The following is a 23,595-nucleotide window of genomic DNA, read 5'->3' as shown; positions in this document are numbered from 1 at the left end:
GAAGGTACCCAGAAGGAATGCAATTGATTCCTACCTGTATGTTCGTGCTGTAATATTTGCCCAATGAGGTCAAGGAACAGGAGACCATCATGCCTCCCACAAACACCCACACACTTAATGCCTCCAACCTCAGCCAGCATTTCTGTTACTTCTCACTGCTGCGGGTTTCTCTTCTCTTACTTGTGCTCTTTCCATTTTTTGCACATTATTTCTCCCACATATCTTAAGTTCTTGATATACAGCTTTGTTAATCAGAAGAGCCAGTTCTGTTGCCAGAGCTCTATGGATATGTTACCACATCCGGCAAAGATGAATTCTCCTGCACCTTAAGTAGCAGGCTATCCTCCAAGAGCTTATACCTGAGGAGGGCAGGTTCAGACCCCGTGCAAACACAGATCCATAAGCTGGTCACATTTGACTGGAAAACTTGGCATAATCTTCAAACTGATGCTGCTGGGCTGAACCAAGCTACTCTCCTGCTGAAAGTTTGGGGGTTTTTGTTGCTGTTCTGAGATGGAGTCTCGCTATGTCACCCAGGCTGGAGTGCAGTGGTGCGATCTCAGCTCACTGCAACCTCTGTCTCCTGGGTTCAATAGATTCTCCTTCCTCAACCTCCCAAGTAGCTGGAATTATAGGCATACACCACCATGCATGGCTAATTTTTGTATTTTTAGTAGAGACAGGGTTTCACCATGTTGGTCAGGCTGATCCTGAACTCCTGACCTCAGGTGATCTGCCCGCCTTGGCCTCCCAAAGTGCTGAGATTACAGGCCACCACGCCCCATGCTGAAAGTTTCAATGCATCCTGTACCCAGTGCAAAGGGGAGCATCTTTCATTCCTCTGCAAATAGCTTTATCGCAATTAAGGGGAACGAAAGGAATTAAGGAAGCCATTGTACAGAGTTGGTATCTGTACAGAGTTGGTCTCATCAGCTAAGCAAAGTTCAGACATACGCAGAAGGAGGCACTAGGACACTAGGATTCTGAGGCCGGAAGAATAGCACAGAGGAAAACAAACGTCAGAGCATAAACAGACAACCCAGGCAGTCTAGCGTGGCTAGAACCAAAGGGGTATGAAAGGAAATGAGACAGGACCTGGACCTGGGTCAGATCAAAACTATATTCTACCAGAATGCCGGGGAAAGGGTTTGGGACCTTTTTTTTAATAGTAATTCTATTTCTTAATTACTGGTAGTTTCTACCATTTCTCTGTGAAATCTTCAACTAATGACTAATGAATAGCCCTGAAATTTCAAGATCCGCCTTCCTACATGTTTTCTATTCTTACTAACTTAATCATCTCATTTCCCTCTCCCAACTGACACACTCCACAGTCCCTACCAGCTGCCTGCCTCCCTCCTTCTCTCCCCGCCAACCACATACACACACATACACACACACCCCTCTAGTCAAAATAGCCCAAGCTACTTATGATTATAAAACAAACTTTCAAATATTTTTACCAAAAACATTTCTTCTGTATATAACCTCCATCATTTAAAAAAGGGTAAATATTTTTGCCAGGTGGCTATATTTACCTTTCTTTAATCTCTGTTATTCTTTTGGCCATTTGTGAACACAACAGATTACTTGGCGTGTTAGTTCATGGCTTTACTGCTCATTCTCCTACCAACCCACAACTGTGCCTGTACTAGCTAGAAGCTGGTGACCACAAAACTATATTAGTTCATTAGGAGTTAATTAAAAGGACTAATAACCTCAAAAGCAGGAAACACAAATAGGACATAATAAAGATGATACCTTTAATTGATTCTACATTGCTTACTCTACTTGGTCGATGTTAGAATATCTTATGGTTATTGATAAAATGTATTTGATGAGTTGAACTCTCAACCCAAACATCCCATATGGAGTTGCTCACAAACTACTGGATGTCTGGATCTGATCCACATTCTGCTTTATCACTGGTAGGATGCCGAGTTCCTCCCCTGCCATTTTTTTGATCTATTTTTTCCCTTTCTTCATCATACTCTGTTGGATTTCAGAATTGGGGAGTTTCATTTTGTCTTGCAAACCATTTGACCTCTAGTGCTTTTTATAGCACCTTCTTGCTTCTTTTTAAACATTCACATAGGTGACCCTCAGAAAGATCTAAAATACATATAAAACCTTTTATGTAATGAGTGTCTAATGTGACGAACATGATGGAATATTTAAATCTATTTTTAAAAGACTAAAGCTCAGAAACATAAGCAATTCCCATGTGTCGTGACTTGTCACCAGTTAACATAATGTGAAGGAAAGTGACGAGAGTGATTTTCATTTACTTAGACGTCTGCTCATTCATTTGATTGGAGTAATCTTGAAGTTAAGGGATTTACTTTACTCCTTTATGTCCTCCACATAACCACCTTATCACATATATACCAAAAGCAAAATAACTGCTTATTGTGAATAAGTAAATCACCATTAATTATTTTGTAAATGTATTTGTGCCTACAAAGTACAGACAGATCTATGAATAAAGTCAGCTAGGCATTTTTTTTTTTTTTTTTTGAGAAAGAGTCTCACTCTGTTGCCCAGGCTGTAGTGCAGTGGCACAATCTCAGCTCACTGCAACCTCCGCTTTCCAGGTTCAAGCAATTCTCCTGCCTCAGCCTCCTGAGTAACTGGGATTACAGGAACACACCACCACGCCTGAGTAATTTTTGTATTTTTAGTAGAGACGGGGTTTCACCATGTTGGCCAGGCAGGTCTCACACTCCTGACCTCAAATGATCCGCCCGCCTTGGCGTCACAAAGTGCTGGGATTACAGGCGTGAGCCACCATGCCCGACCAGCTAGGTTTTTGGAGTCAAAATGGTTGAATTTTTATCGTAAGTCATTCTATGAAGCTGGTTATTTTCTATGGCTAAAAGCAGTGGCTTTTTCACAGCAGTTGGATTGAACTGGGTTCTCTAAAACCAGGGTGATAAGATTAGTACAAATCTTCAGACTGAAAAAGTTTCTCTAATTATGCCCTTATAAATTGCAGTACACAGTTGTTATTTTTCAAATGCTGCAAGTTTTTAGGGTCTGATTCACTAGTCTTCTCAGACAGTCTGGCAAGACTTAATTTATCTGAGAGATCAACTACCAAATGGAGAATTTCATTTAATTATATAAAAAGTAAAAAAAAAAAAAAATTGCACAACGTTTTTACCAGTCATGGTTATTTTAACATTTACTAATTTGGGTATAGCTAACATAGTTTAGGAAAAAAAAAAAAGATCATCTGTTTCTTTGTATAAAAAGCTGTCCTTAAAAAGAAAACCCCTATACATTTACCAACATTCCATATTGTTATACTAAAATCTTTCCTACACTGAATCTAGATTTACTTAGATTATTAACACCACTTCCCAAAAATTTACCTTCCAAAACTGAAATGTAAGAGATTAGAAATACTAAATCTAACAACAAAGAATTTACTTTTATTATGACAGTGGTTTCACTACTTGTAGTTACTTTCACTGCCAAGTCAGTTTGTAGATAATTTAAGAAGTAATTTGCAATTAAGTTTTTATTTAAGTATATCTAAGTATGCATTGAGGGCCAGGCGCGGCGGCTCACACCTATCATCCCAGCACTTTGGAAGGCTGAGGTGGGAGGATGGCTTGAAGCCAGGAGTTCTAGACCAGCCTGGGCAACACCGTAAGCCTCTGTCTCTACAAAAAATAAAAAGAAATTAGCCGGTGTGGTGGTGTGCGCCTGTAGTCCCAGCTACTCGGGAGGTTAAGGTGGGAGGATCACTTGAGCCCAGGAGCTCAAGGCTGCAGTGAGCTACAACTGCGTCTCAGTCCTTCAGCCTGGGTGACGAAGTAAAACCTTTTCTCTTAAAAAAAAAAAAAAAAAGGATGCACTGAGGCCCAATATTATCAGTTATTAACGTAGGTAGATGTGCACACATGGACACACCTCACAGCAGCAGTAAAGCAAAGAACCTGAACTAGTAACTCTTACATGGTGGCATATATACTAGCAAGCATGTTAGGCCCTTAACATCAATGATGAGAAAATGAATAAAGCAAGGGCACTTGTCAGACAAAAAGAGTATGACGTATCAGAGACAAATGGAGAAGGATGAAGGCTGTGTTGAATGTATGCAGCAGGAATGGAAGGCAACACTATCCAAGAAAGACCCTACCACCCAAAGGATCAAGTCTGAACCCCTTCCAAGGGGAGACTGGTGTGGAACAGGACAGGCAGGCTGGAGAAGTGCACCAAGAGGAAGTGCAAATCCACGTGTTGAAAAGGAACCTGCATGGCCATCCCTGTTTGCAAACCGCTGTTGCATGCTCCTCTGGAGAAAGCCACCAGTCCAGTGCTTCTCCAACCTGACTGTGCAGGAGTCACCCAGGGCATCCAGTAATTGGTAGACTCTATCTCAGCCCCTCTGAGGTAGGGCCTGACATCCTGCATTTCTGATGAGCTCCAGGGATGCTGCTACCCACAGACCACACTTTGGGAAGCACTGTCCTGGAGGACAGCCTGGCCAGTAACAGGCAGAGGGAAAGAGAGTTTAACAGAAAGAATATCACCTGCCAGACAGGGAACGGGAGACCTGGGCTGCTGGCTCTCCCTTTGTTTCCTGGTCTCAGGTCCTTTAGCTGTAAAACAAGAGAGATTTCTTAGGTTCCTTTGTAGTTTTAAAAACCTGAGGCAGGAAGAAAGGTTTGTGGCCTGAAGAGTTGCACCTCTTAAATCAGGGATTAAAGATGAGGACAGAGCTTGAGAGAATAAAAGGTTACTGAAGAGCTGCACGTCTTCAAGGCAAGAGAGGAAGAATTTACTTATTTTTACTGGAATGCCTCGACAAAAATACCAAATGACTTATGCCCAGGGCTATTTTTGCAAAACAATGGTCAAGTCTGGGAATAACTCAAGTGTCCATCAATAGGGGACTGACTGAATGAAATTCCGTCAGTCCATAGCAGGAAGTTATAAAAAGACAAGGGAATTCTCTGTATACTGACATTGAGTGAGTTCCAGTATACAGCACTAAGTGAAAAAAAAAACAGGGCTCAGGACAGTATATACCACGTGCTGCTTTATGAGTAAGTGAGAATACAAATATATCCATACTCTTTCCAAAAAGGGCAATGGAGGAGGGATAACCTCAGAACAAATAAAGACAGTTACCTATAAGGGGACAGGGATGGAAGGTGGCTTTAATACAAGAATGTAATAAGAACATAAACATAAACATATACTATGTATCAAGTTAGTGGTGAACTCATATAGGGAAACACTACTTCACCTGACTTTGAAATCTGTTTTTATCATCATCCCTGATAGTATATGCTAAATAAAAAAGGACTGCCAAGAAATATTTAACTGACTTTAGTAGCAATAAAGATAGCAAACTGTTAACAATGGTTGAAGCTGAGTGATGGGGTTTCATTATGCTGCTGGTTCTCATGTTATCTTCTCTATTTTAGTATATGTTTGAAGAATAATTTAAAAATAGCTTTCCAAATAATCTTCTGTTTTTATTTTGTTTTGTTTTGTTTTGTTTTGAGACAGGGTCTCGCTCTGTCACCCAAGCTGGAGTGCAGTGGCACGATCTCGGCTCACTGCAACCTCTGCTTCCTAGGTTCAAGCGATTCTCCTGCCTCAGCTTCCCAAGTAGCTGGGATTACAAGCAGGCACCACCATGTCCAGCTAATTTTTGTATTTTTAGTACAGATGGGGTTTCACCATGTTGGCCAGGGTGGCCTCGAACTCCTGACCTCAAGTGATTCGCCCGCCTCAGCCTCTGAAAGTGCTGGGATTACAGACGTGAGTCAATGCACCAGCCTAATCTTCTTTATCTAACATTAACATACACACACTGAACAAGAATACAAGGTTTGCAATGAAGACAACCTTAGTCCACCAAAAGTGAATATCAATATATGTAAGATCTAAGATACAAGTGGGTAAGAAGGTGGGGAAGTGGGGCCACATCTGACTCCTACCGCAAAGTAATAGATTCAGCATCTGTACAGACCTCACTGTATTCAAACACATTTTATATTATCTCATTCTGTTTTCACAACAAAATTGCAGGATAACTACTCTGCCCACCTGTAGCGAAGGGAAGTGACTCAAATTGATTCCAGCTCAAGTTCTTTAATCTGCAAGTCCAGTGCTTTTCATACTGGCCCTTCTGGTAGCCCCACTAACAGGAGTGTGGGGCAGGGTTCACGAACCTAAAGCCAACAATCTCCAGTAGTACTTTAAAAATTCATGCTAATTTTTAACTTCGTTCCATAACGTATCCACATTATCTTAATATGAAAACAGTGTATTTCATGACTTATCATCAATTAAAATAGGCCTGCATGTGTATTGTGTGGCTTTATGGACCCAGAAGCCACATGACTTATTCTGATTATCAGAGGCGTTAAACGGCACCAGCCTCCCTGAGGCAGTGATAGCTGTCACCCAGCAAAAAACGGGACAAGTCCCATTGTCCAACTAGCACATCGCTGGTAGCATCTCCAGTTGACAGTATTTCAACTGGTACCTACAAATACATTTTCTGCTAATGTAACTTTTTAAACCTGAAAATTCTGTCTAGTCTTTTAAATACACCACCCAGAAATGAGTTAGTGAGTGCAATAGAAAATAAATTAAAATCACATAATATGGTTTGAAATGGTTCAAATTTATCTGGGCACATTTTTGAAAGAGCCACTTCATGGCTACCCTGAGCAGAGAGCTGAGATAAAGAACATACCTTTGCAGCAGCCTATTTCAAAGAAAAAGAAAACAATAAGATTGACTACTGTATCTGTTAACAAAATGGCAACAATTTTGTGCTTTTTAAATAAACTTTGTTTCAGACTTAGAGAATTATTATAAAGATAAGATAGAGTCCCCATGTCCCCCGAAGCCAGTTTCCCCTATTATTAAGATCTACATTGGTTCAGGACTTGTCTCACAATTAAGGCATCAAAGTTGATTTATTATTAACAAAATCCCATACTTTATTTCCATTTCCTCAGTTTTTCCCTGATGTTCTTTTTCTTGCTGCAAGATGCAATTTTCTTCCCATTTAAATTCACCCATAGGAAGGCTATTAAGCTAATAACAAATTCAGGCCAAAAAGGCTAAAATGTTTCTCAAGGCATCCTTAGCAAAAGAAAAATGCAGATGTTGGATGAAATACCAATCAGCTCTTCAACAAACCAGGCTTCATCTATATAGCCTCGGAATCACCACTTTAGAGGACTTAAACTTAAACATGGTCTCAAACTTCTGGGCTCAAGCAATCCTCATGCCCCAGCCTCCTAAAGGGCTGGGATTATAAGCGTGAGTCACCACACCTGGTCTCCCACAGCATTTCGTATTTGGTCAGCCAGTACCGACGCTTTAGGCTATGAGACAGGTGCCATCCTGTGCAGTGTAGAAAATAGACCAGCACCCAGGCCTCTACCCACTAGATGCTTGCCAGCTTCACACCCCACTCCCTCGAATATTACAACTAAAACTGTCCCCAGATAGAGTCAAATGTCCCTTGTGGGAGAGAAGGCAAAACTGCCACTGGTTGAGAACCACTGGCTTGAAGCAATTCATAATATGGATAAATATAACAAAATTTCTACAGCAACGTAAGAAGATGTCAATGTGGATTAAACAACTATTTTTAAAAACCTTTTATTAGACTATATAAATGAGTATGTGTTTTAGAAAATATAATCAATATGAAAACTAAAAAAGGCCGGACGTGGTGACTCACACCTGTAATCCCAGCACTTTGTGAAACTGGGGCAGGCAGATCACCTGAGGTCGGGAGTTCAAGACCAGCCTGGCCAACATGGCAAAACCCCGTCTCTACTAAAAATACAAACATTAGCCGGCACCTGTAATCCCAGCTACTTGGGAGGCTGAGGCAGGAGAATCGCTTGAACCTGGGAGGCAGAGGTTGCCATGAGTGGAGATTGCGCCACTGCACTCCAGACCTGCGTGACAGAGTGAAACTCCATCTCAAACAAACAAACAAAAAACAAAGAAGCCAAATCATAGTTGTTCCTGTCAACTGTTATGAACTAGTGCTTTGTAAAATAATAAGTGTAATGTATAGGTTTAAGAACTCCATAGAAATAAGGAATTCAAATCAGAAATCATTCTTAACCCTTTCCATCCTAGGATTCTAAGGTAAACATCAGATTCTATAACTAGCAGCTAAAACAATAAGCATGAGGCAGAACTTGGTCTGGGAAAGAGGCCAAGATGGATAACCCATGACTACTGTGTGTCCCCAGCTCCCCCACACTCCACCTTAGAGGACCATGGAAACACTGCCCAGGGATCCTTTTGCTACCAGCAATTTAAACAGACCCCATTCCTTAAAAGAAAATTAGGGCCAGGGAGAGAAAAGATCCAGATGGGAAGGACATGCCTGATAAACGCTTTAGGCTGATGTCCCCAGCTTCTCATATGTCACTCTGCTTAATTTGGGATTGGAGGTGGCAAGAAATAAGCCAATAATCCACAGTTCTCAAGGGAAATCTGATAGGCTGCAGGATGGTGCCAGCCAATTTTTTAAAAAGCAATTTTAAAAGTTGTCTCTTAAAATAAATTTTTAAAAAGGGCCACCTCTCATTTTTGCAGCTCTGAAAGCTTTTTTTCCATCTCTGCAAAGGTCTCAACATAAACAGGTAGAAATACCACCATCACATACCTAGGTCAGAAGAAAGGGCTAACATTACCTAGCCTACAGCTACTAGGCCATCCAGACAGCTCTTTCCTTTATGGACAGGTGCCAAGGAGTGTCCGAGCAGAAAGGTGAAGAAGGCAGGTTGGTGCTGAAGAGACCCAGGCCATCATCACTTGCAGGTGAGAGCCTTTAATCAGCCGCTGCCACCCCCACCCCCACGCACTGGAGAGAGTGTGAGGCAGCACCTTCCCTCAAGCAGGGTTAGGGGAAAGGCTCACCAGAAGGTCCTCGGGTTTTAGGAACCCTCAAGCCCTCCACCCAACAGGCTGCTCTGTGGTTGCTCTCTTCTGCTGAACAGCTTTGGTTCCACCCCATCGGTCTCAGCCCAAATTCCATCCAAGGCAAAGAGAGCATATAAACAGAAAACTGGCCATGCCCAGTTCCTACAGGTGGGCAGGTGGCTGGCAGGGAAGGGATCACATGGAAGGACCATGGAGCTCGGCCTGTGCATACTAACCCAGCTCAATGTTAATCAAGGCAAAGGATCATTCACATTTAAGATCATTAACCAGGTGCTTGGGTCCCTTGGCAAGAGGTGAACGTTTACAAGCTGAAAAATGCATCTGGATCAAGGGGCAGCCTCTTGTTGCCAAACACAGGTTTGGGTAATTTCAGGAGAAGGGCACGTCAATGGCAAGAAGGAGCAGAAGCAAACGGGGGTGTCTCAGGAAGGGGCCCCATTTCCTTCTTGCAAAGCTGCTCCCACCCATGGCCACACTCCATTCCATGAGGTTTATGTGCTGTTCTTCCTTGTCCCTTACGGGGTAGAACCATCACCTTGTGTGCAAAGCAGTTTACAGGTAAGGAATTATAAACAGGTTAAAGTTTATGGCATTTGTCTTGCCAATTTTCCATCTCTCAACAGAAACATCTCCTTTTAAGGTGATGGCCCAGGCTCTACCACGGCAAGTCCCACCCAAAAAGGAAGGCACTTCCCTGTTCACTAAACCACTTTGCTGTTCCTCCCACATCCAAGGACCCAATGCCACACAATTCTCAAGCACAACAAGAAGTCGCCATCAAGCAAACAGGGCCAGAAGTTCCATTTCACACATGACCAACGGCCACGGTTTTGAAGATTTCTGGCAAATGGTCTTTCCGACATGCTTCAAGTTGCTGCACATGCTCGGTGCCCTCCTCCTCACCATCTCCTCTTCCCCTCATAAAAATCACCAGGAGCTCCCGTCTCAGCCTTTGTCTACGGCAGCCTGAGACTTTCTCACTGTTTATATAGAATCATCCAAACAGAGCGGGCACTGCCCTGGTTTTCTATTCCAGCATTAACCTAATTCAATTTTCCTCAAGTTATATGTTTACCAGAGAGTATTACCTGTGGCTGATGAAAAAAAAAAAAAAAAAAAAAAAAAAGAGAGAGAGAGAGAGAACAGAAAAGTAGAGCCCCAATATCCCTGGCTAGTAAGATTAGGTCAAAGAGAAAGACAGATTAATTTCTATGTCATTTTTAGTGGCACATAACATGGGTAGTCTTTAACTTAGAGTAAATTAAAACTAAGTGCCAGTTTTATTTTCTCTTAAAGGAAATAAAAGTTTGTATGTTTGAGGGCTGAAGAATGTGGGAAAAGACAATGAGCAAAGATTAAGCACCTCATTTACAATTTTTTAAAGTTCCTAACTGCACGTTTATCCATATAAGAGCAAAATCATTTGATCTGTGTGAATACATGTAAAAATTCAAGTTAGGGGTCATGTGACTCATCCCCAGGTATTTCCTGTAAAGGTTATAAAACAAAGGAGAAGGTGTGTGTATCCCAGGAGGTGAATCTAAAACAATAGAGAAGTATGTTGTCCCATCATGAGCTGGCTGATTGCATTAGCTATGCTCTAAATTGAACTTAATTCACAGTGAAGCCTAAAAAGAATCAAATTTTAAATAAAAGATCTGTCCTCGCTTCACCTGAGGTTTTGAACTCAGAAATTTGAAAATCTCTGAACTCTACATGACAGATTCCTTTACAGTGTCTATTTTTGACATTTCAGGAACACAGTGATGACAAATGCAGTAATTTATTCATAAAAGGGGGGAGAAGCACCAGAGCAATATCTGTGTAATTTTTCGCTGCACCACCCTGAAGAAAAGTGGTTGCAAACAAGATGACACAGGTTAAATACATAAATAATTAAAATGTTTTCACTGTGCCGCCTTTTGATTTTGAAGCATGCAAAAAATGTCTAATGGACATTTTAAAAAGAAAGCAAGCAAGTTCAAATAATTCCCCAAATCCTGCACATTTGGGTTAAAGCTAATGGATTCACGGTAAGAGAACCTTCTCCTGATGCTGTGGGCATGAATCGAGTAATAAGGGGAATGGAATCTTCGGTGGGACTTACCAGATTCCAGGCAGGAAGAGCTCGTCTGAAGTAGGGAGAGGAGAGAGAGGCAGGTCTAGATGCAGATGGTCTGTTTCCCCTAACAACAGCAACGGCGGCGGTGAAGAGAAATCCTGGTCTCTGCCAGCTCCCTGCCAGGTAACCAACAGCCTGGAGCGGGAGGCACCGCGTAGGGAGGGCGCTGCAGCCGCTCCCGTCCAGGTAGGGCCCCGTGCAGCCACCCACCCAGGCACCCTCGCGCCACTGAAGCCTGTCTGGGTTGGAAGCTGCTGCCGCTGATGCCTGCCTCTCTCGAATCGGGAGCAAATTCAAATGTGGGGAACAAGGAAGTGCCTCATCAGAGGCAGCAGAGCCAATGACTATAGGAGGAACTTCGTGTATTCAAGAGACACAAAAAAGCAATTCAAAGGACAGCCCCACAATGCTGCCCTTGCAGCAAAACAACATCAGGGGAGTTATAACAGCCAGCTTGCCATGAGACTTGTGTATACCTGGCCTGGCCCAGGTGACCCTGGAGCCTCCAGGATCCATCTGAGGTGTATGGAATGTCCCTTTTGGAGCATCAGTGGCATCTTTTCCTAAATGTCCATAGCAATGTTAAAAAGAAATATATTCAAGGCAATAAGGAAACTCCTCTAGATACTTCCGTTTAAACAACTGTCCCACTGTCCTCACATACAAGGTATGAGCCTGCATTCTCATCAGCCAAAACTAGCTTTGGATCCCATCTCCACTAGCTTCGTGACATCCAGCAAGCTTCTCGACCTATGCCACCTTCGTGGTTCTTGTTTCTAGAAACAGCCTTGAAACCTCCTTCACGTGCTGCTTTGGGACCACAGGTCCTGCAATCAACGTGCTTTGGCCCTTTTTACATTTCCTTGCCTTTCACAGTTGCCCGTGGCTCTAAAAGTATTATCCTAAATCAACCAGTGACCCCTTTCACCTTCCGTCACTTTAAAAATGGATCCAGTGCATACCCAAAAGCAAAATATTTTCCTCTTTACTCTCTCTTTTTTTTTTAAACTAATGTCTCCAACAGGTTAGGGAGGCCAATTTTAAAATCATTTTTGCATACAATGGTCAAAGAGACAGATCCCATGACCCCACAGCCCAAACCCTGCCAGGGACAAGTTGCAGCCCAAGGCAGAGGGGGTTTTTTCTGTTTAAAGTTCCGTGTAAATTCCCATTTCAAGGCCCCTTTTAAGAGTCAAGAGTGTTGAGGAAAAGAAAGGCTTTATTGAGCCAAAAGGTCTTTTTCTTGAATGCTTCCTTTTAAAAGGCAATTATTTCTTACAATGGGAATTTACAGCATACTTATATTACCATTCTTCGATACGATAAGAATGACCAGGGCATGGGTGACCGGCACAACACTTATCAAGTGACTGTCCATGGGAGGGGGAGATGCAGAGTCCCACCTGGGCTGAGAAGTCGCATCACCATCTGCTGGTGGCTCCTGCATTTTACAGTCAGGAGCCCTACACCACCTTCCATCTCCGCTGTAGCAGGCAGCCCATTAGAATTCCTGCTTTATTACATTAACTTTCTGACGACTTAGTTTGCCTGCTCAAGGACGACTCTCGTTCTTTCCCATCAGATCTTCTTTCCAACCTTCACTCTTTCCCACAGACTCATAATCAGGCCACTAACAACAGCAGGGAGCGTAAAAGTTCTCTTCCCTACCCACCTCACGTGATACAGTGACAAAGAATGAAATTCACAACACACATGGAGAACAGGAAAACAAAGAACCAATCCTTCCCCAGAACGGAGCAGCTAAGAGCCAACGCTACTGAAAAGCATGGGGCAGGCATCTCCACCGAGTGCAGGGAAGAGGCCAGGTGAAGACCCAGGAAATAAATTTAAAAAGGGACAGCCTTTGAGCTGGTCCCTGACCGGAGAGCAAGACTTAGCTGAGCTCAGGCAAGCTGTTCTGTGTGGCCGGAGTAGATAATATATTGGAAATCAGGGAAGTCAAAAACAATGAACAGGAGATACTGGAAGAAATGTTCCTAATCACTTCAATCTTCCAAGACCTTCGTCCATCCCTGGTTAATATATCTATGTCCAGCAGGGTCTCAGAAGCAGATGCCAACCTGGGGGGAATATTTACCAGATGACGTGAAGGCCGTGGAAAAAGAAGAAATTGGAAAATTCATTATTTAAGTGGTGTCACTAGGATACTCCCTAAAATGATACCAGTAATTTCTAAAGAAGATCTAGGGGGAAGAGAATAAATCTGGGTTTTATAGGCAGCTGTGATGAGGCCTGGGTGACCAGCTGTGCCACAGCTGGCAAATGTGTCTACACATAGTAGTGGCATCTGTTTGCAGTATGACAGGAGAGGGTGCCTCTTTTAGGTACAAAGGAAGATAGGAATTATCACAGAACTTCATACCACATAGAAGGTCCTGTCTCTTCCATTACCCCAGTATATTATTTGCAAGTCTGTGAAATTAAGTATATGCCTGGTATTTAGTTTAATTTTATACCAGAATAATTCAAGAGGTAAATTTCAGTACCTTCTGTCTTCCAATCAGATGTACATTCTCATATATAAAATATTCCAAAGAAATAGCTCCTAAATAAAATGACTTAAATCAAGAAATACAGTCTCACATCTGACCTCATCCACACTCTATACACTGGCCTTACTCTCCTCTTAGCCACCTCACTGTAAAAACATTTGCAACTGCCACAGGTGCATGCCCAAAACCATATAGGGTATTGTGCTGTGTTGGAACATGATCACATCAAACCAGGATATCAACTGATATTTAAATATCAATTTAAAATGATAAGAAGTGAAGCAAGCAGGCAGAAAGACAAGTCTACACATTAAAGGATCTCTCTCTCTTTCTTTTTACATCTGGATATCTGGAAATCTACGGCCCATGTTCAAGTGCCAGGCTCAGCTCAAATCAGCAAGTGATGATGAATTCCTGGAGGCCTAGAACTCCGTGTTCTTCATCTCCCAGTACAGTGCCTTTCAACATAAAATAGATGGTTGCTGAACTCTCCTGAAAGAAAGAGACAAGTACCTGTGGGCTGCATCACCACCAGCTAACGCAGCAGAAGGCACAGATGCTTGCGTTCAGGTAGGTAGGAAACCAACCATGTAAGCAGTGAAAAGCATGTCAAGAGAGCTAGTAAAAACCATTAAAGTTGAGTGGTAAACTGTCAAAAGGCAAACACGAATCACTAAACTAGAGAAGCTAGGAGTCAGGAGACCTGAGAACTAACCCTAATGATGCCCTTAAATACCCTCTTTGATTAAGACAATTTAATATCTTAACCTTTGAGAAATCAGCAAGCCTATCACAAGACAGGCAACAGGAACTTCCCTGCCACTGTCTCCCCTTGTTACCAAATTAACGATGGCACCTTACACACAGTCAATAGTGCCTCAGAACCAAGAAATCATTTCTGATCTTGAACAATGCATTTAATGTCTGTATGTTAAGATGACAGCTCCTTGTCACACAATTTAATGATCCAGGCTCACATATTTAGGAGACCAGGATTGAAAAGCCAACTCAAATGCTATCATCATTAAGTATTTTAAAATTATTACTATTTTCTGTAGCTCAGGCTGGAGTGCAATGGTGCGATCTCAGCTCACTGCAACCTCCAACTCTCATGCTCAAGCCATTCTCCCACCTCAGCCTCCTTAACAGCTGGGACTACAGGGGCATGCTGCCACACCAGGCTAATTTCTGTATTTTTTGTAGAGACAGGGTGTCACCGTGTTACCCAGACTGGTCTCAAACTCCTGAACTCAAGTAATCCAGCTGCCTCAGCCTCCCAAAGTGCTGGGATTACAGGTGTGACATTAAGCAAGTTTTTATCAAGCTTGTACCACGTACCCTGTCAGCACTGGGATTTCCCAGATTGAACCCCAATCCCAACACTGGAGTTTCCCAGATTGCTTCCCCTTGAAGCACTGGGGTTTCTCAGATCAGGGCTCACCTCTCACTGCCCACCAGGTATAACTTTTCTGAAATAACCAATTATATGCCTGTTATCTGTGCATGCAATTTAGCACTTTGGTTATACACTGAGGGTGGTAGGAGTATATATGCTGGTTATACACCAAGTTTTAGCTTAATGTGATTGTTCTGTAATAAGACTATGTCGCCGATAAAATGTTAAGTTGTACATACCAAGGCCAATGTCTTTTTTTTAGCAATTTACCTATTATAGCAGAGCCAACCTGCAGGTCACCTGAGTCCAGGGAACTTAGCTGCAAAACCCAAATAAATAGAAACAAACCTCTAGATTCTGAAGTAGAGGCCACCAAAAGCCAGGCCCTTGATCTCAGAGCTTTGTTAACTGACTGTAACACAGTTCTGAACAAGCTTCATTATTGAGCTTCCCATTACAGAGATTAGGCTTCTAATCAGCAATACGGCATGTCAAATCGCATTACTGTCTCTCCTATAGGAACCAGACACACCGAACACACCAGAAAATGTAGTGACAGCGGGGTTATTCATTGATACAAATGGCAATTAAAAATTTCAGCCATTATAATTATCAATAGTCCACTTAAAAATCAGTTTGTTTTAAGTCCTTTTTATCACTAGTTTTTGTTTTTCTCTCTTAAAATATTATATTTTTAGAGACAGAGTCTCACTCTGCCTGCCACCCAGGCTGAAGTGCAGTGGTGTATTCACGACTCACTGCAGCCTTGACCTCCCAGGCTCAAGCAATCCTCCCGCCTCAGCTTCCTGAGTAGCTGGGGCTACAGGCACACACCACTATGCCTGGCTAACCTTTTAAAATTGTTTGTAGGTATGGGGTCTCACTATGTCACTCACTATGTTCAGGATAGTCTCGAACCCCTGGCCTCCTAAAGTGCTGGGATTTTAGGTGTAAGCCACCATACCCAGCCTTTTTATCACTGTTACATCTTCTATTTGAAGGTAGAAAAAGATGGATTTGAATAATGGAGGTAAAAGGTAAACTAAGAAGTATAAATCATAGGTTCTCACTCAAAGAGGTAACTTTAATATCTCAATCTAAAATAAACCCTTCCAGTAGTAAATGCAATACAGGTTCTTTACAAGTGTATATACATATCCTGTATACAGACACATGAACACATATATATATTTAGTTACAAGAAAAGAAAATGCTCATGAGCCCGCTTCTCTGAGATAATACTACTAATACATTAGGGCATTAATACCCTTTCAGACCTTCATCTACATTTCTGCATTATGTGTTTCCTATAAAAAGATGAGATCAAATTACACAAACCAGTCTACAACTTACTTTTCATTCTATGTTAGAAAATGTTTCCATAACATTAAATACTTATCAGCAACATCATTTCTAATGGCTTTATACTATTCCATTATAAAGATAAACCATTATTAAGCTAATTTAGGGTGCTTCAACTTTTTCATTATAAGCAATGCTTCCTCTTAATAGCTAATTTTTTAGGTATATGATACACGCATACCCTCTTTGGATACATAAGGATAAAATATAACTTCAATACGTCCTTAGGAAGAGTTCCTTTGAATGAAGTGTGTTTGCTAGATCAACAGGCACGCATGCCCTTTTTTCTACATATTTGATACTTTAAACAATATGTTAATTGAAGAAAATTTAGAAATTCAGAAAAAGCAAATCTAATTTATACTCCTACCACCCTAACATAATGTTAATAGTTTGCATACCCTCTCCAGTCTTTTCTAATTATATCTTTTTTCCCTAAAAACGATTTGGAATACTTGGTTTGCTTTTACTGGAGTTTTAATTCTTTTTTAGAGAATTCCACATAAGAGATTCCATTTTCCATTTACCTACTTTAAATTTAGTAACATGAATCGTAAAACTCTCATTCAATAAAGGTAAGAAATAAAAGATACTTGACTTCTGCTGGATGGCCCAGTGTGGAAAGAGGAAGGGATGAAGTAAGGAGAGAAAGGTGGGGATGGACGAAAGGCGAAGGGATCGAGGTGTGCCCACCACCGCTGTGGGCCACAGGCTTCACTATGAGCTATCACTACCTCTGAAGTCAGTCAGTGACCATTAGTTACAACAGATGAGTTCATGTAAAGAAAAAAGCCAAAACCGCTGGCCAGAGAGGAAATCACCCCGGGCTGACCAGGATGTGTGCAAAGCCCCACCTCAACACACCTGAATTCTGATTTACACGTTCGTTATTGGACTTGAGGGCTGCTAACTCCTTAAGCTAGACGCCAGCAGATGTACTTATTCTGAACTTGGACAGCCCCCTAGAGAGCCCAAAACTCACACCAGTCTAGCCGTACAGGCTAAATACGCCCAAAGCAAATCGAAGGTTTTAAAACATAGCCATTTATACTCTAGGCTCATTGTCTGTAAGTTATTTTCTTCCTCCAGGTGTATTATGTCAACTCCTGGGGTGTAAAGGTCACTACCTGTGGTTTGGGTTTTGGAAGAGATGTACCCCAGAGCACACCAGGGCTACGGAGTTCAAGTGGGGAATGCACCAGATGGGGCTGAACTTTTAAACATAAAAGATCCTGTTGCTGCCTTTCAAACAGCAGGCTTAGCAGAGAGAGAGAAAGGCAGCGACAATCTGACGTGGGCTTTATAAAGTCTAAAAATAGGCACCTGTGGCAGAACGGTTTCTTTAGAGAACAATTTTAAAGATTCCCAGGAGGTGTCAGCTGTTCACCAAATATTGGATGAGGATAAAGGCTTTCTGAGCTGTCAGGGGATTGCAAAGCCCACGGTGAGGGCACCCGAGACAGGTGAAGAAAAGGTCTTGGTTCAGAATCCTGCTCATGACAAAGCGGCCTGGGAGAGGAGATCTCTGATGCAGGAAAGCAGCACTCAATAGGAGCTGAGAATCCACTCTGAGCTCACTCAGCCGGAGCTGAGAATCCACTCCGAGCTCACTCAACAGGAGCTGAGAATCCACTCTGAGCTTCTACCTTGCCACACAGACCGACTGGAAGACTATTAGGCCATGCAATCACTTTCATTAGAAAGACAATGAATTAACTCACTTTCAAGACGAATAACTACAGATTACTTGCGAAGAGACAGTCTTCTCCATAATGCAGGCATTAATATGCATCTGCTTAGCTTCCATTATTCAAAAACAATGTTGGAGGCAGGTAGGTTAGTGCAAAGCCCTGGCCACCAATATGCTGTTACATGGAAAGTCAAGGGCAGGGGCTGTGGGACCAGAGTAACACAGGGCTTCAAAGAGCACAGGGGCCAGATTCAAATTGGACGCGCCCCACGGCACACTGGAATACAGGCTAGGACAGAGTCAGGAGCCCGAAGCCTAGTCCTGCCTCCCCATGTCACTTCAGGTCCTTGAGGGAACAAGCAGCCTCCCAGATTCTCAGTTTCCCAGTCTGCAGAGGTGGACCCACTCAGTGGTTCCTGACCCTGGCCACCCACATCTCACCCCAGGCCAAGGAAGTCATTTGCTCTGGACCAAGTCTTGGCAGCCAATATGTTGCTGGAGCTCCCAGGTGATGCTAATGCCAGGACAGGGTTGAGAACCACTGGTGCTAGGGTCCCTTTGAGCCCTGCGTTCTGTATGCACATTTTCACTCATCTCTGTTTTTTTCTTCCAGTAGGCAAATGAAGAGCTGTCTAATGAAAGGAGAAGTGCGGTGCTGGAGGACTGTCCTGTGGGTTGGCCCGGGCGTCAGGCACAGGTCCTGGTCTCGGCTGGACTATCGCTGAACAGAGGCTTTGGCCGTACATTCCCTTGCAAGGACTCTTCGCTTCCACATTCTGAACACTGTCCTGCTTTGGTTCAAACGCCTTTCTTTCAGCCCTCAAAATACATCTCACATCCCTACCATGAAGTTTTCCCTGGATTAAATGGAGGCAAAGTCGCGAAAAATGCAAACAAGAAATAATACAGACTCAAGCACATGCCCAGCTCTTCAGAAAGCAAAAACTGAAGCTCCCTGAGCTAGCAGCACATTCATATTCTCTCTCCCTTGAACTCAGACCAAAGATAAACAACATGCACATGGGGGTGGGGGCAGTGGTGAGGATTTTCTGATTTTTAATGTGATTTCCATATTTGCTTTCAGAATACAGGTTCCATCTGCTTCTTTTTTTATGAGAAAAGGAAATTGTGCATTTAATCATCTTTGAATATTACTAATTTTATATTTCTATTTCAAGTGTCTGGTAATTTGATTTTCATAATTAATCTTAAAATGTATGCAGAACACACAAAAAAATCTCAATACATGTGAAGAGAAGGGAAACAAAAAAAGTCCTATTTTCATCTACTACAGAAAATATTAAGTCAAAGGTTTATATGTAATGAAGCATACTGGATTTGAATCCTAATCATATATATTTTAGATTTAAATTTTTTCTTTATTGTTCTTCTGATTTATAAGAATCTAAGAAAAAGGTTTCCCTTCTTACTACTTCTTCCCCGGTCCCCACCCTCTGCTGATTTTCCTTCCAAAGGCTGCCCTTCTTACCCATTCCGAGCCCTCCAGACCCCCACCTGCCTGGTTCAGTGATTCAGTGAGCAATAAGTGCAGAAAGCCAATGCCCAGAAGATTAAAATAAACTTGTCAGGTTGTCACAAAGTTTTTCTGGGTTCTCCAGGCCCCTCTAGAGCCAGCTCATTTGAAGCAGACAATTGCTGGCCAACAAGGTCTGGAAGCCACAGAGACAAAGGAAGCCCACTGTTTTTTTGAAGACCCTCCGAGGGGTCTTCAAAAGCCTGTGCACTAGGCTTCATGCCCGGCCCTTCCTACTGAGTGGCCTTGTCCACTGCCTGCTGCTTAAAGGCTTTCCAAGCACCTATTAATTTCAAAGATCACTTTCCTGCATGAAGTCATGCCTGAGAGCATGAACAAGAGTTCTCAGACTGAAAGCAGAAAACCAAGATTCTTAATGAAATGATCAAGTGAGAACCCGATCATTTACTGGTGGTGTAGACCAGTGGCTCCCAGCTCTGGCTTTCATTCCAGTCACCTGGGGAGCTGGAAATGCCAGGGCTGCAGACGAGCTGAATCCGAAGGCCTGGAGGCAGGGCCTCAGCATACCAGGTGACTGGCGTGCAGTGAGCATGAGAAGAGAGTCTATGCAAGCACACCGGAATGCAGCTCCAACGCTGGCACTTAAGTCTGCTGTGACTTAAGCAAGATGCCTAACCCTTCTCATCCTCCATTCTTCTTATCTGGAAAATGCCAGTAATAATCCCTACCTCCTAAGACTGATTGATGACTATGATTTAATTATGCCATATGAAGCTACAGTGTCTCAAAATATAGTAGGTCTCAGCCTCTGCTGCTTCATCTATAAAATGACAATCAGAAGAGAGAGAATGATCTGCTGGGAGTGTGAAAAGGAAATGAAGACAGAAGGGAGTGTGACTCACACATTATAAAAAAAACACGAATTCATGATGGGCTAGAGGCCAGTTTACAGAACATCCCATTCTCCTGCTCACATCAGGGGTAACTCAACACAGCCCAATAAAATACAGGCTGTAAGCTCTGCAGGAGCCACCATCTCTCTGCTGCAAATGCCAGCCTAGGGCTGACATCCAATGGAGAAAACCAGGCTGAGAATAAAACCTGCAGAGGGCAGAGGGAGGGTGGGAGAGAAGGAGAAGGGACGCTGATGTCTCAACACAGGTTCAAACTGTTGTTTAATGCACCCTTTTCTGTTGTTTCTAATCTCCTGTGACTCCGTCAACTAGGGAATGCGTGTTCTTGTGCATCCTTCTCTGTACATGTGTGTGTATGTATCCTTCTCTGTACACGTGTGCATATGTATCCTCCTCTGTACGCATGTGCATATGTATCTGTTGCATGAACTGGCAGAACTGGGAGTGCTGGGTCTAAGAGTACAGACATTCATCATTTTATTTTTTACTTTTTATTTATTTATTTATTATAATTATTTTTTGAGGCAGAGTTTTACTCTTTTTGCCCCGCCTGGAGTGCAATGGCATGATCTTGGCTCACTGCAACCTCTGCCTCTTGGGTTCAAGCAATTCTCCTGCCTTAGCCTCCCGAGTAGCTGGGATTACAGGCATGTACCACCACACCTGGCTAATTTTGCATTTTTAGTAGAGATGGGGTTTCACTATGTTGGCCAGGCTGGTCTCGAACTCCTGACCTCAGGTGATCCACCTGCCTAGGCCTCCCAAAGTGTTGGGATTACAGGAATGAGCCACCATGCCCGACCAAAATGACTTTGTCATTTTGATACATATTTCCAAACGGCTAGAGGTTGTACCCACTTAATTGCCCTACAGCAATAGTTTAAGGGTAGCTGTCATAGAAACTGGCAGTACGTTCCTGCTTGTCTGTTTTTACATTTTATATAATATACATACATTTTAAGACATTCATCAGTCTGGTCATTCATAGCTTCTCCAATTTGGGGTTGATGAAATGAAACTGCTTTAAGCTTCTTTTTTAAAAACTTAAGACTTGTGGACATTGGTAGTTTTAAAGTGTTTCATACGGAACAGGTATCATTCCCTTTGAAACCTGTTTCTACTAATGGTGCTAATTCCAAGCTCCCTACCAAAAGCTTACAGAGAAGCGAGCCACAGTCTGGGGTAATCCAGCTCCCACGATCCGATCACAATTAAGGCCTCCCTGTCATTCCTGTAGCACTAAATGCTAACCAGGAACCTGTGCCAGCTGTTCAGCTCCACATTTGCACCATCCTGCTGCTACAAGTACAGTGCCTTGAGAGCAACGACCATGACTAATGGCGTGCATGCCTGGTGCTGATGAAACTGTAAACAAATGGCCTAATTCGCTCTCCCTCACAGGGTTAGGTCCTGTTTGGGAAAAAGGGTGAGCAGCGCTTAGGAGAACACTTTCTTTTTTTTTTTCTTTTTGAGAGGGAGTCTCACTCTGTCACCCAGGCTGGAGTGCAGTGGTGCGATCTCTGCTTACCGCAAGCTCCGCCTCCTGGGTTCATGCCATTCTCCTGTCTCAGCCTCCCGAGTAGCTGGGACTACAGGCGCCCGCCACCACGCCCGGCTAATTTTTTTGTATTTTTAGTAGAGACGGGGTTTCATTGTGCTAATCAGGATGATCTGGATCTCCTGACCATGTGATCCGCCCTCCTAGGCCTCCCAAAGTGCTGGGATTACAAGTGTGAACCACCATGCCCAGACAGGAGAACACTTTGTTGAACCCAAAAACCAAGACTTCATGAACTAACATTTCTGGACTACATTGTGCTTAATCCTTTACAGAAACTTTATGAACTGACTCAGTTTCTCTGGAAAACTTCTCCAAGCCACCATTCCAGGGATGGCTTAGGAGGTAGGGACTATTATCCCTACCTCCTAAGAGTGACTGATGCTAGTGCCCAGCATGACTGGCTCTGGGTGCCTGGCAAGGCCTATGGGTAATCTCAGCAGCACCTCCAGTGAGGCTCATCCAAAACCATCTCTGCTCCACTTCAGAACTGCACCAAGCAGGCTGCTGGTGGAAACCAAGAGCAGGAGAGGAGGGTAGAGAATCCCATGACTTCAGAATGTTCCTCCTATAAGATGTGACCCCACAACATGGCAATTCCTAAAAGAATGGTGACACTGAAGCCAGACACCCCTACCAGGACACCCTCATTCCCTCCTACCAACAGATGACATCCTTAAGGCCACAAAACACAAGCCCGCTTCCTTTAAGTAATGAGGCACGATCTTGGCTCACTGCAACCTCCACCTCCCGGGTTCACGCCCTTCTCCTGCCTCAGCCTCCTGAGTAGCTGGAACTACAGGCACCCACCACCATGCCCAGCTAATTTTTTGTATTTTTAGTAAAGATGGGGTTTCACCATGTTAGTCAGGATGGTCTCAATCTCCTGACCTTGTGATTCACCCGCCTCGGCCTCCCAAAGTGCTGGGATTACAGGCGTGAGCCACTGAGCCCAGCCTTAGAAGTCTTTTAACAGCAGAAGTTAAAATGAACAAAATAGGTTGTAAATAGGAAAGAGGGTAGAAGTTAAACAAAAATAATTCAAAATTAATCATGTTTCCACCTGCAATGTTCAGGATAACAAAAAGTGTTTTTTTGCAAACTTATGGTGAACCAAATAAAACTTGGGTAACTGAAATCCGATGAAGCGATCTGAAATGACACCCACAAGTACAGGAAAAAGCTATTTACAGGCCCGTGCGTGCATCATGGAGCTTGGAAGTGAATACTCAATCAACTCGGTAAGATGCAACATGAAAATCTATCTCCAAGGAGGGGGTGCTGCAGGTGAGCAGCTGGCTCAGGGCCCAGGCGGAGTGTTCATTCTACCTAGCCATGAAGCAGGTTGAAAGAGGACATGGCCTGTGAACGTACAGCTCAAGAAACACTTTAAGAACCGGCACAAATGCCACTCTCTGGGCAAATGTTTGTAGCAAAGACAGCTGGCACAGTACAGGTAACTGTCTACTCCTGTGTTGTGCCAGACCTGCATGAACTTCAACAGGGACAGCAGCAAGTTGAAGAGGCCAAAGAAGAGACCCAGAGCTAACAAACAAGGCACAGGGTTTACTCAGAGGAACTTATTTACAGGGTGGC

At 43.1% G+C, this 23,595-nt stretch overlaps 1 protein-coding gene across 12 annotated transcripts in view; it reads right to left on the bottom strand.

Annotated features, from left to right (window-relative positions):
• The window catches only part of NEDD4L (NEDD4 like E3 ubiquitin protein ligase), a 365,913-nt gene that overhangs the window by 197,867 nt on the left and 144,451 nt on the right, over positions 1-23,595 (bottom strand). For 2 of the 12 annotated variants that reach the window (XM_009192807.4, XM_009192814.3), the window contains exon 1: positions 11,057-14,742. The exons of 7 other annotated variants lie outside the window; for them this stretch is intronic. The gene's annotated coding sequence lies outside the window, so the exon portion shown is untranslated. Of the gene's footprint in view, positions 1-4,541; positions 4,561-8,671; positions 8,691-8,925; positions 10,047-11,056; positions 14,743-23,595 lie in introns of those variants that run through there. 3 more of the 12 variants (XM_009192810.4, XM_009192811.4, XM_009192812.4) reach the window with 3 other exon arrangements.

This window comes from Papio anubis, chromosome 19 (assembly GCF_008728515.1).
Source record: "Papio anubis isolate 15944 chromosome 19, Panubis1.0, whole genome shotgun sequence".
Taxonomy (NCBI): Eukaryota; Metazoa; Chordata; class Mammalia; order Primates; family Cercopithecidae; genus Papio; species Papio anubis.
This window is presented reverse-complemented; position numbering and strand designations above follow the sequence as displayed.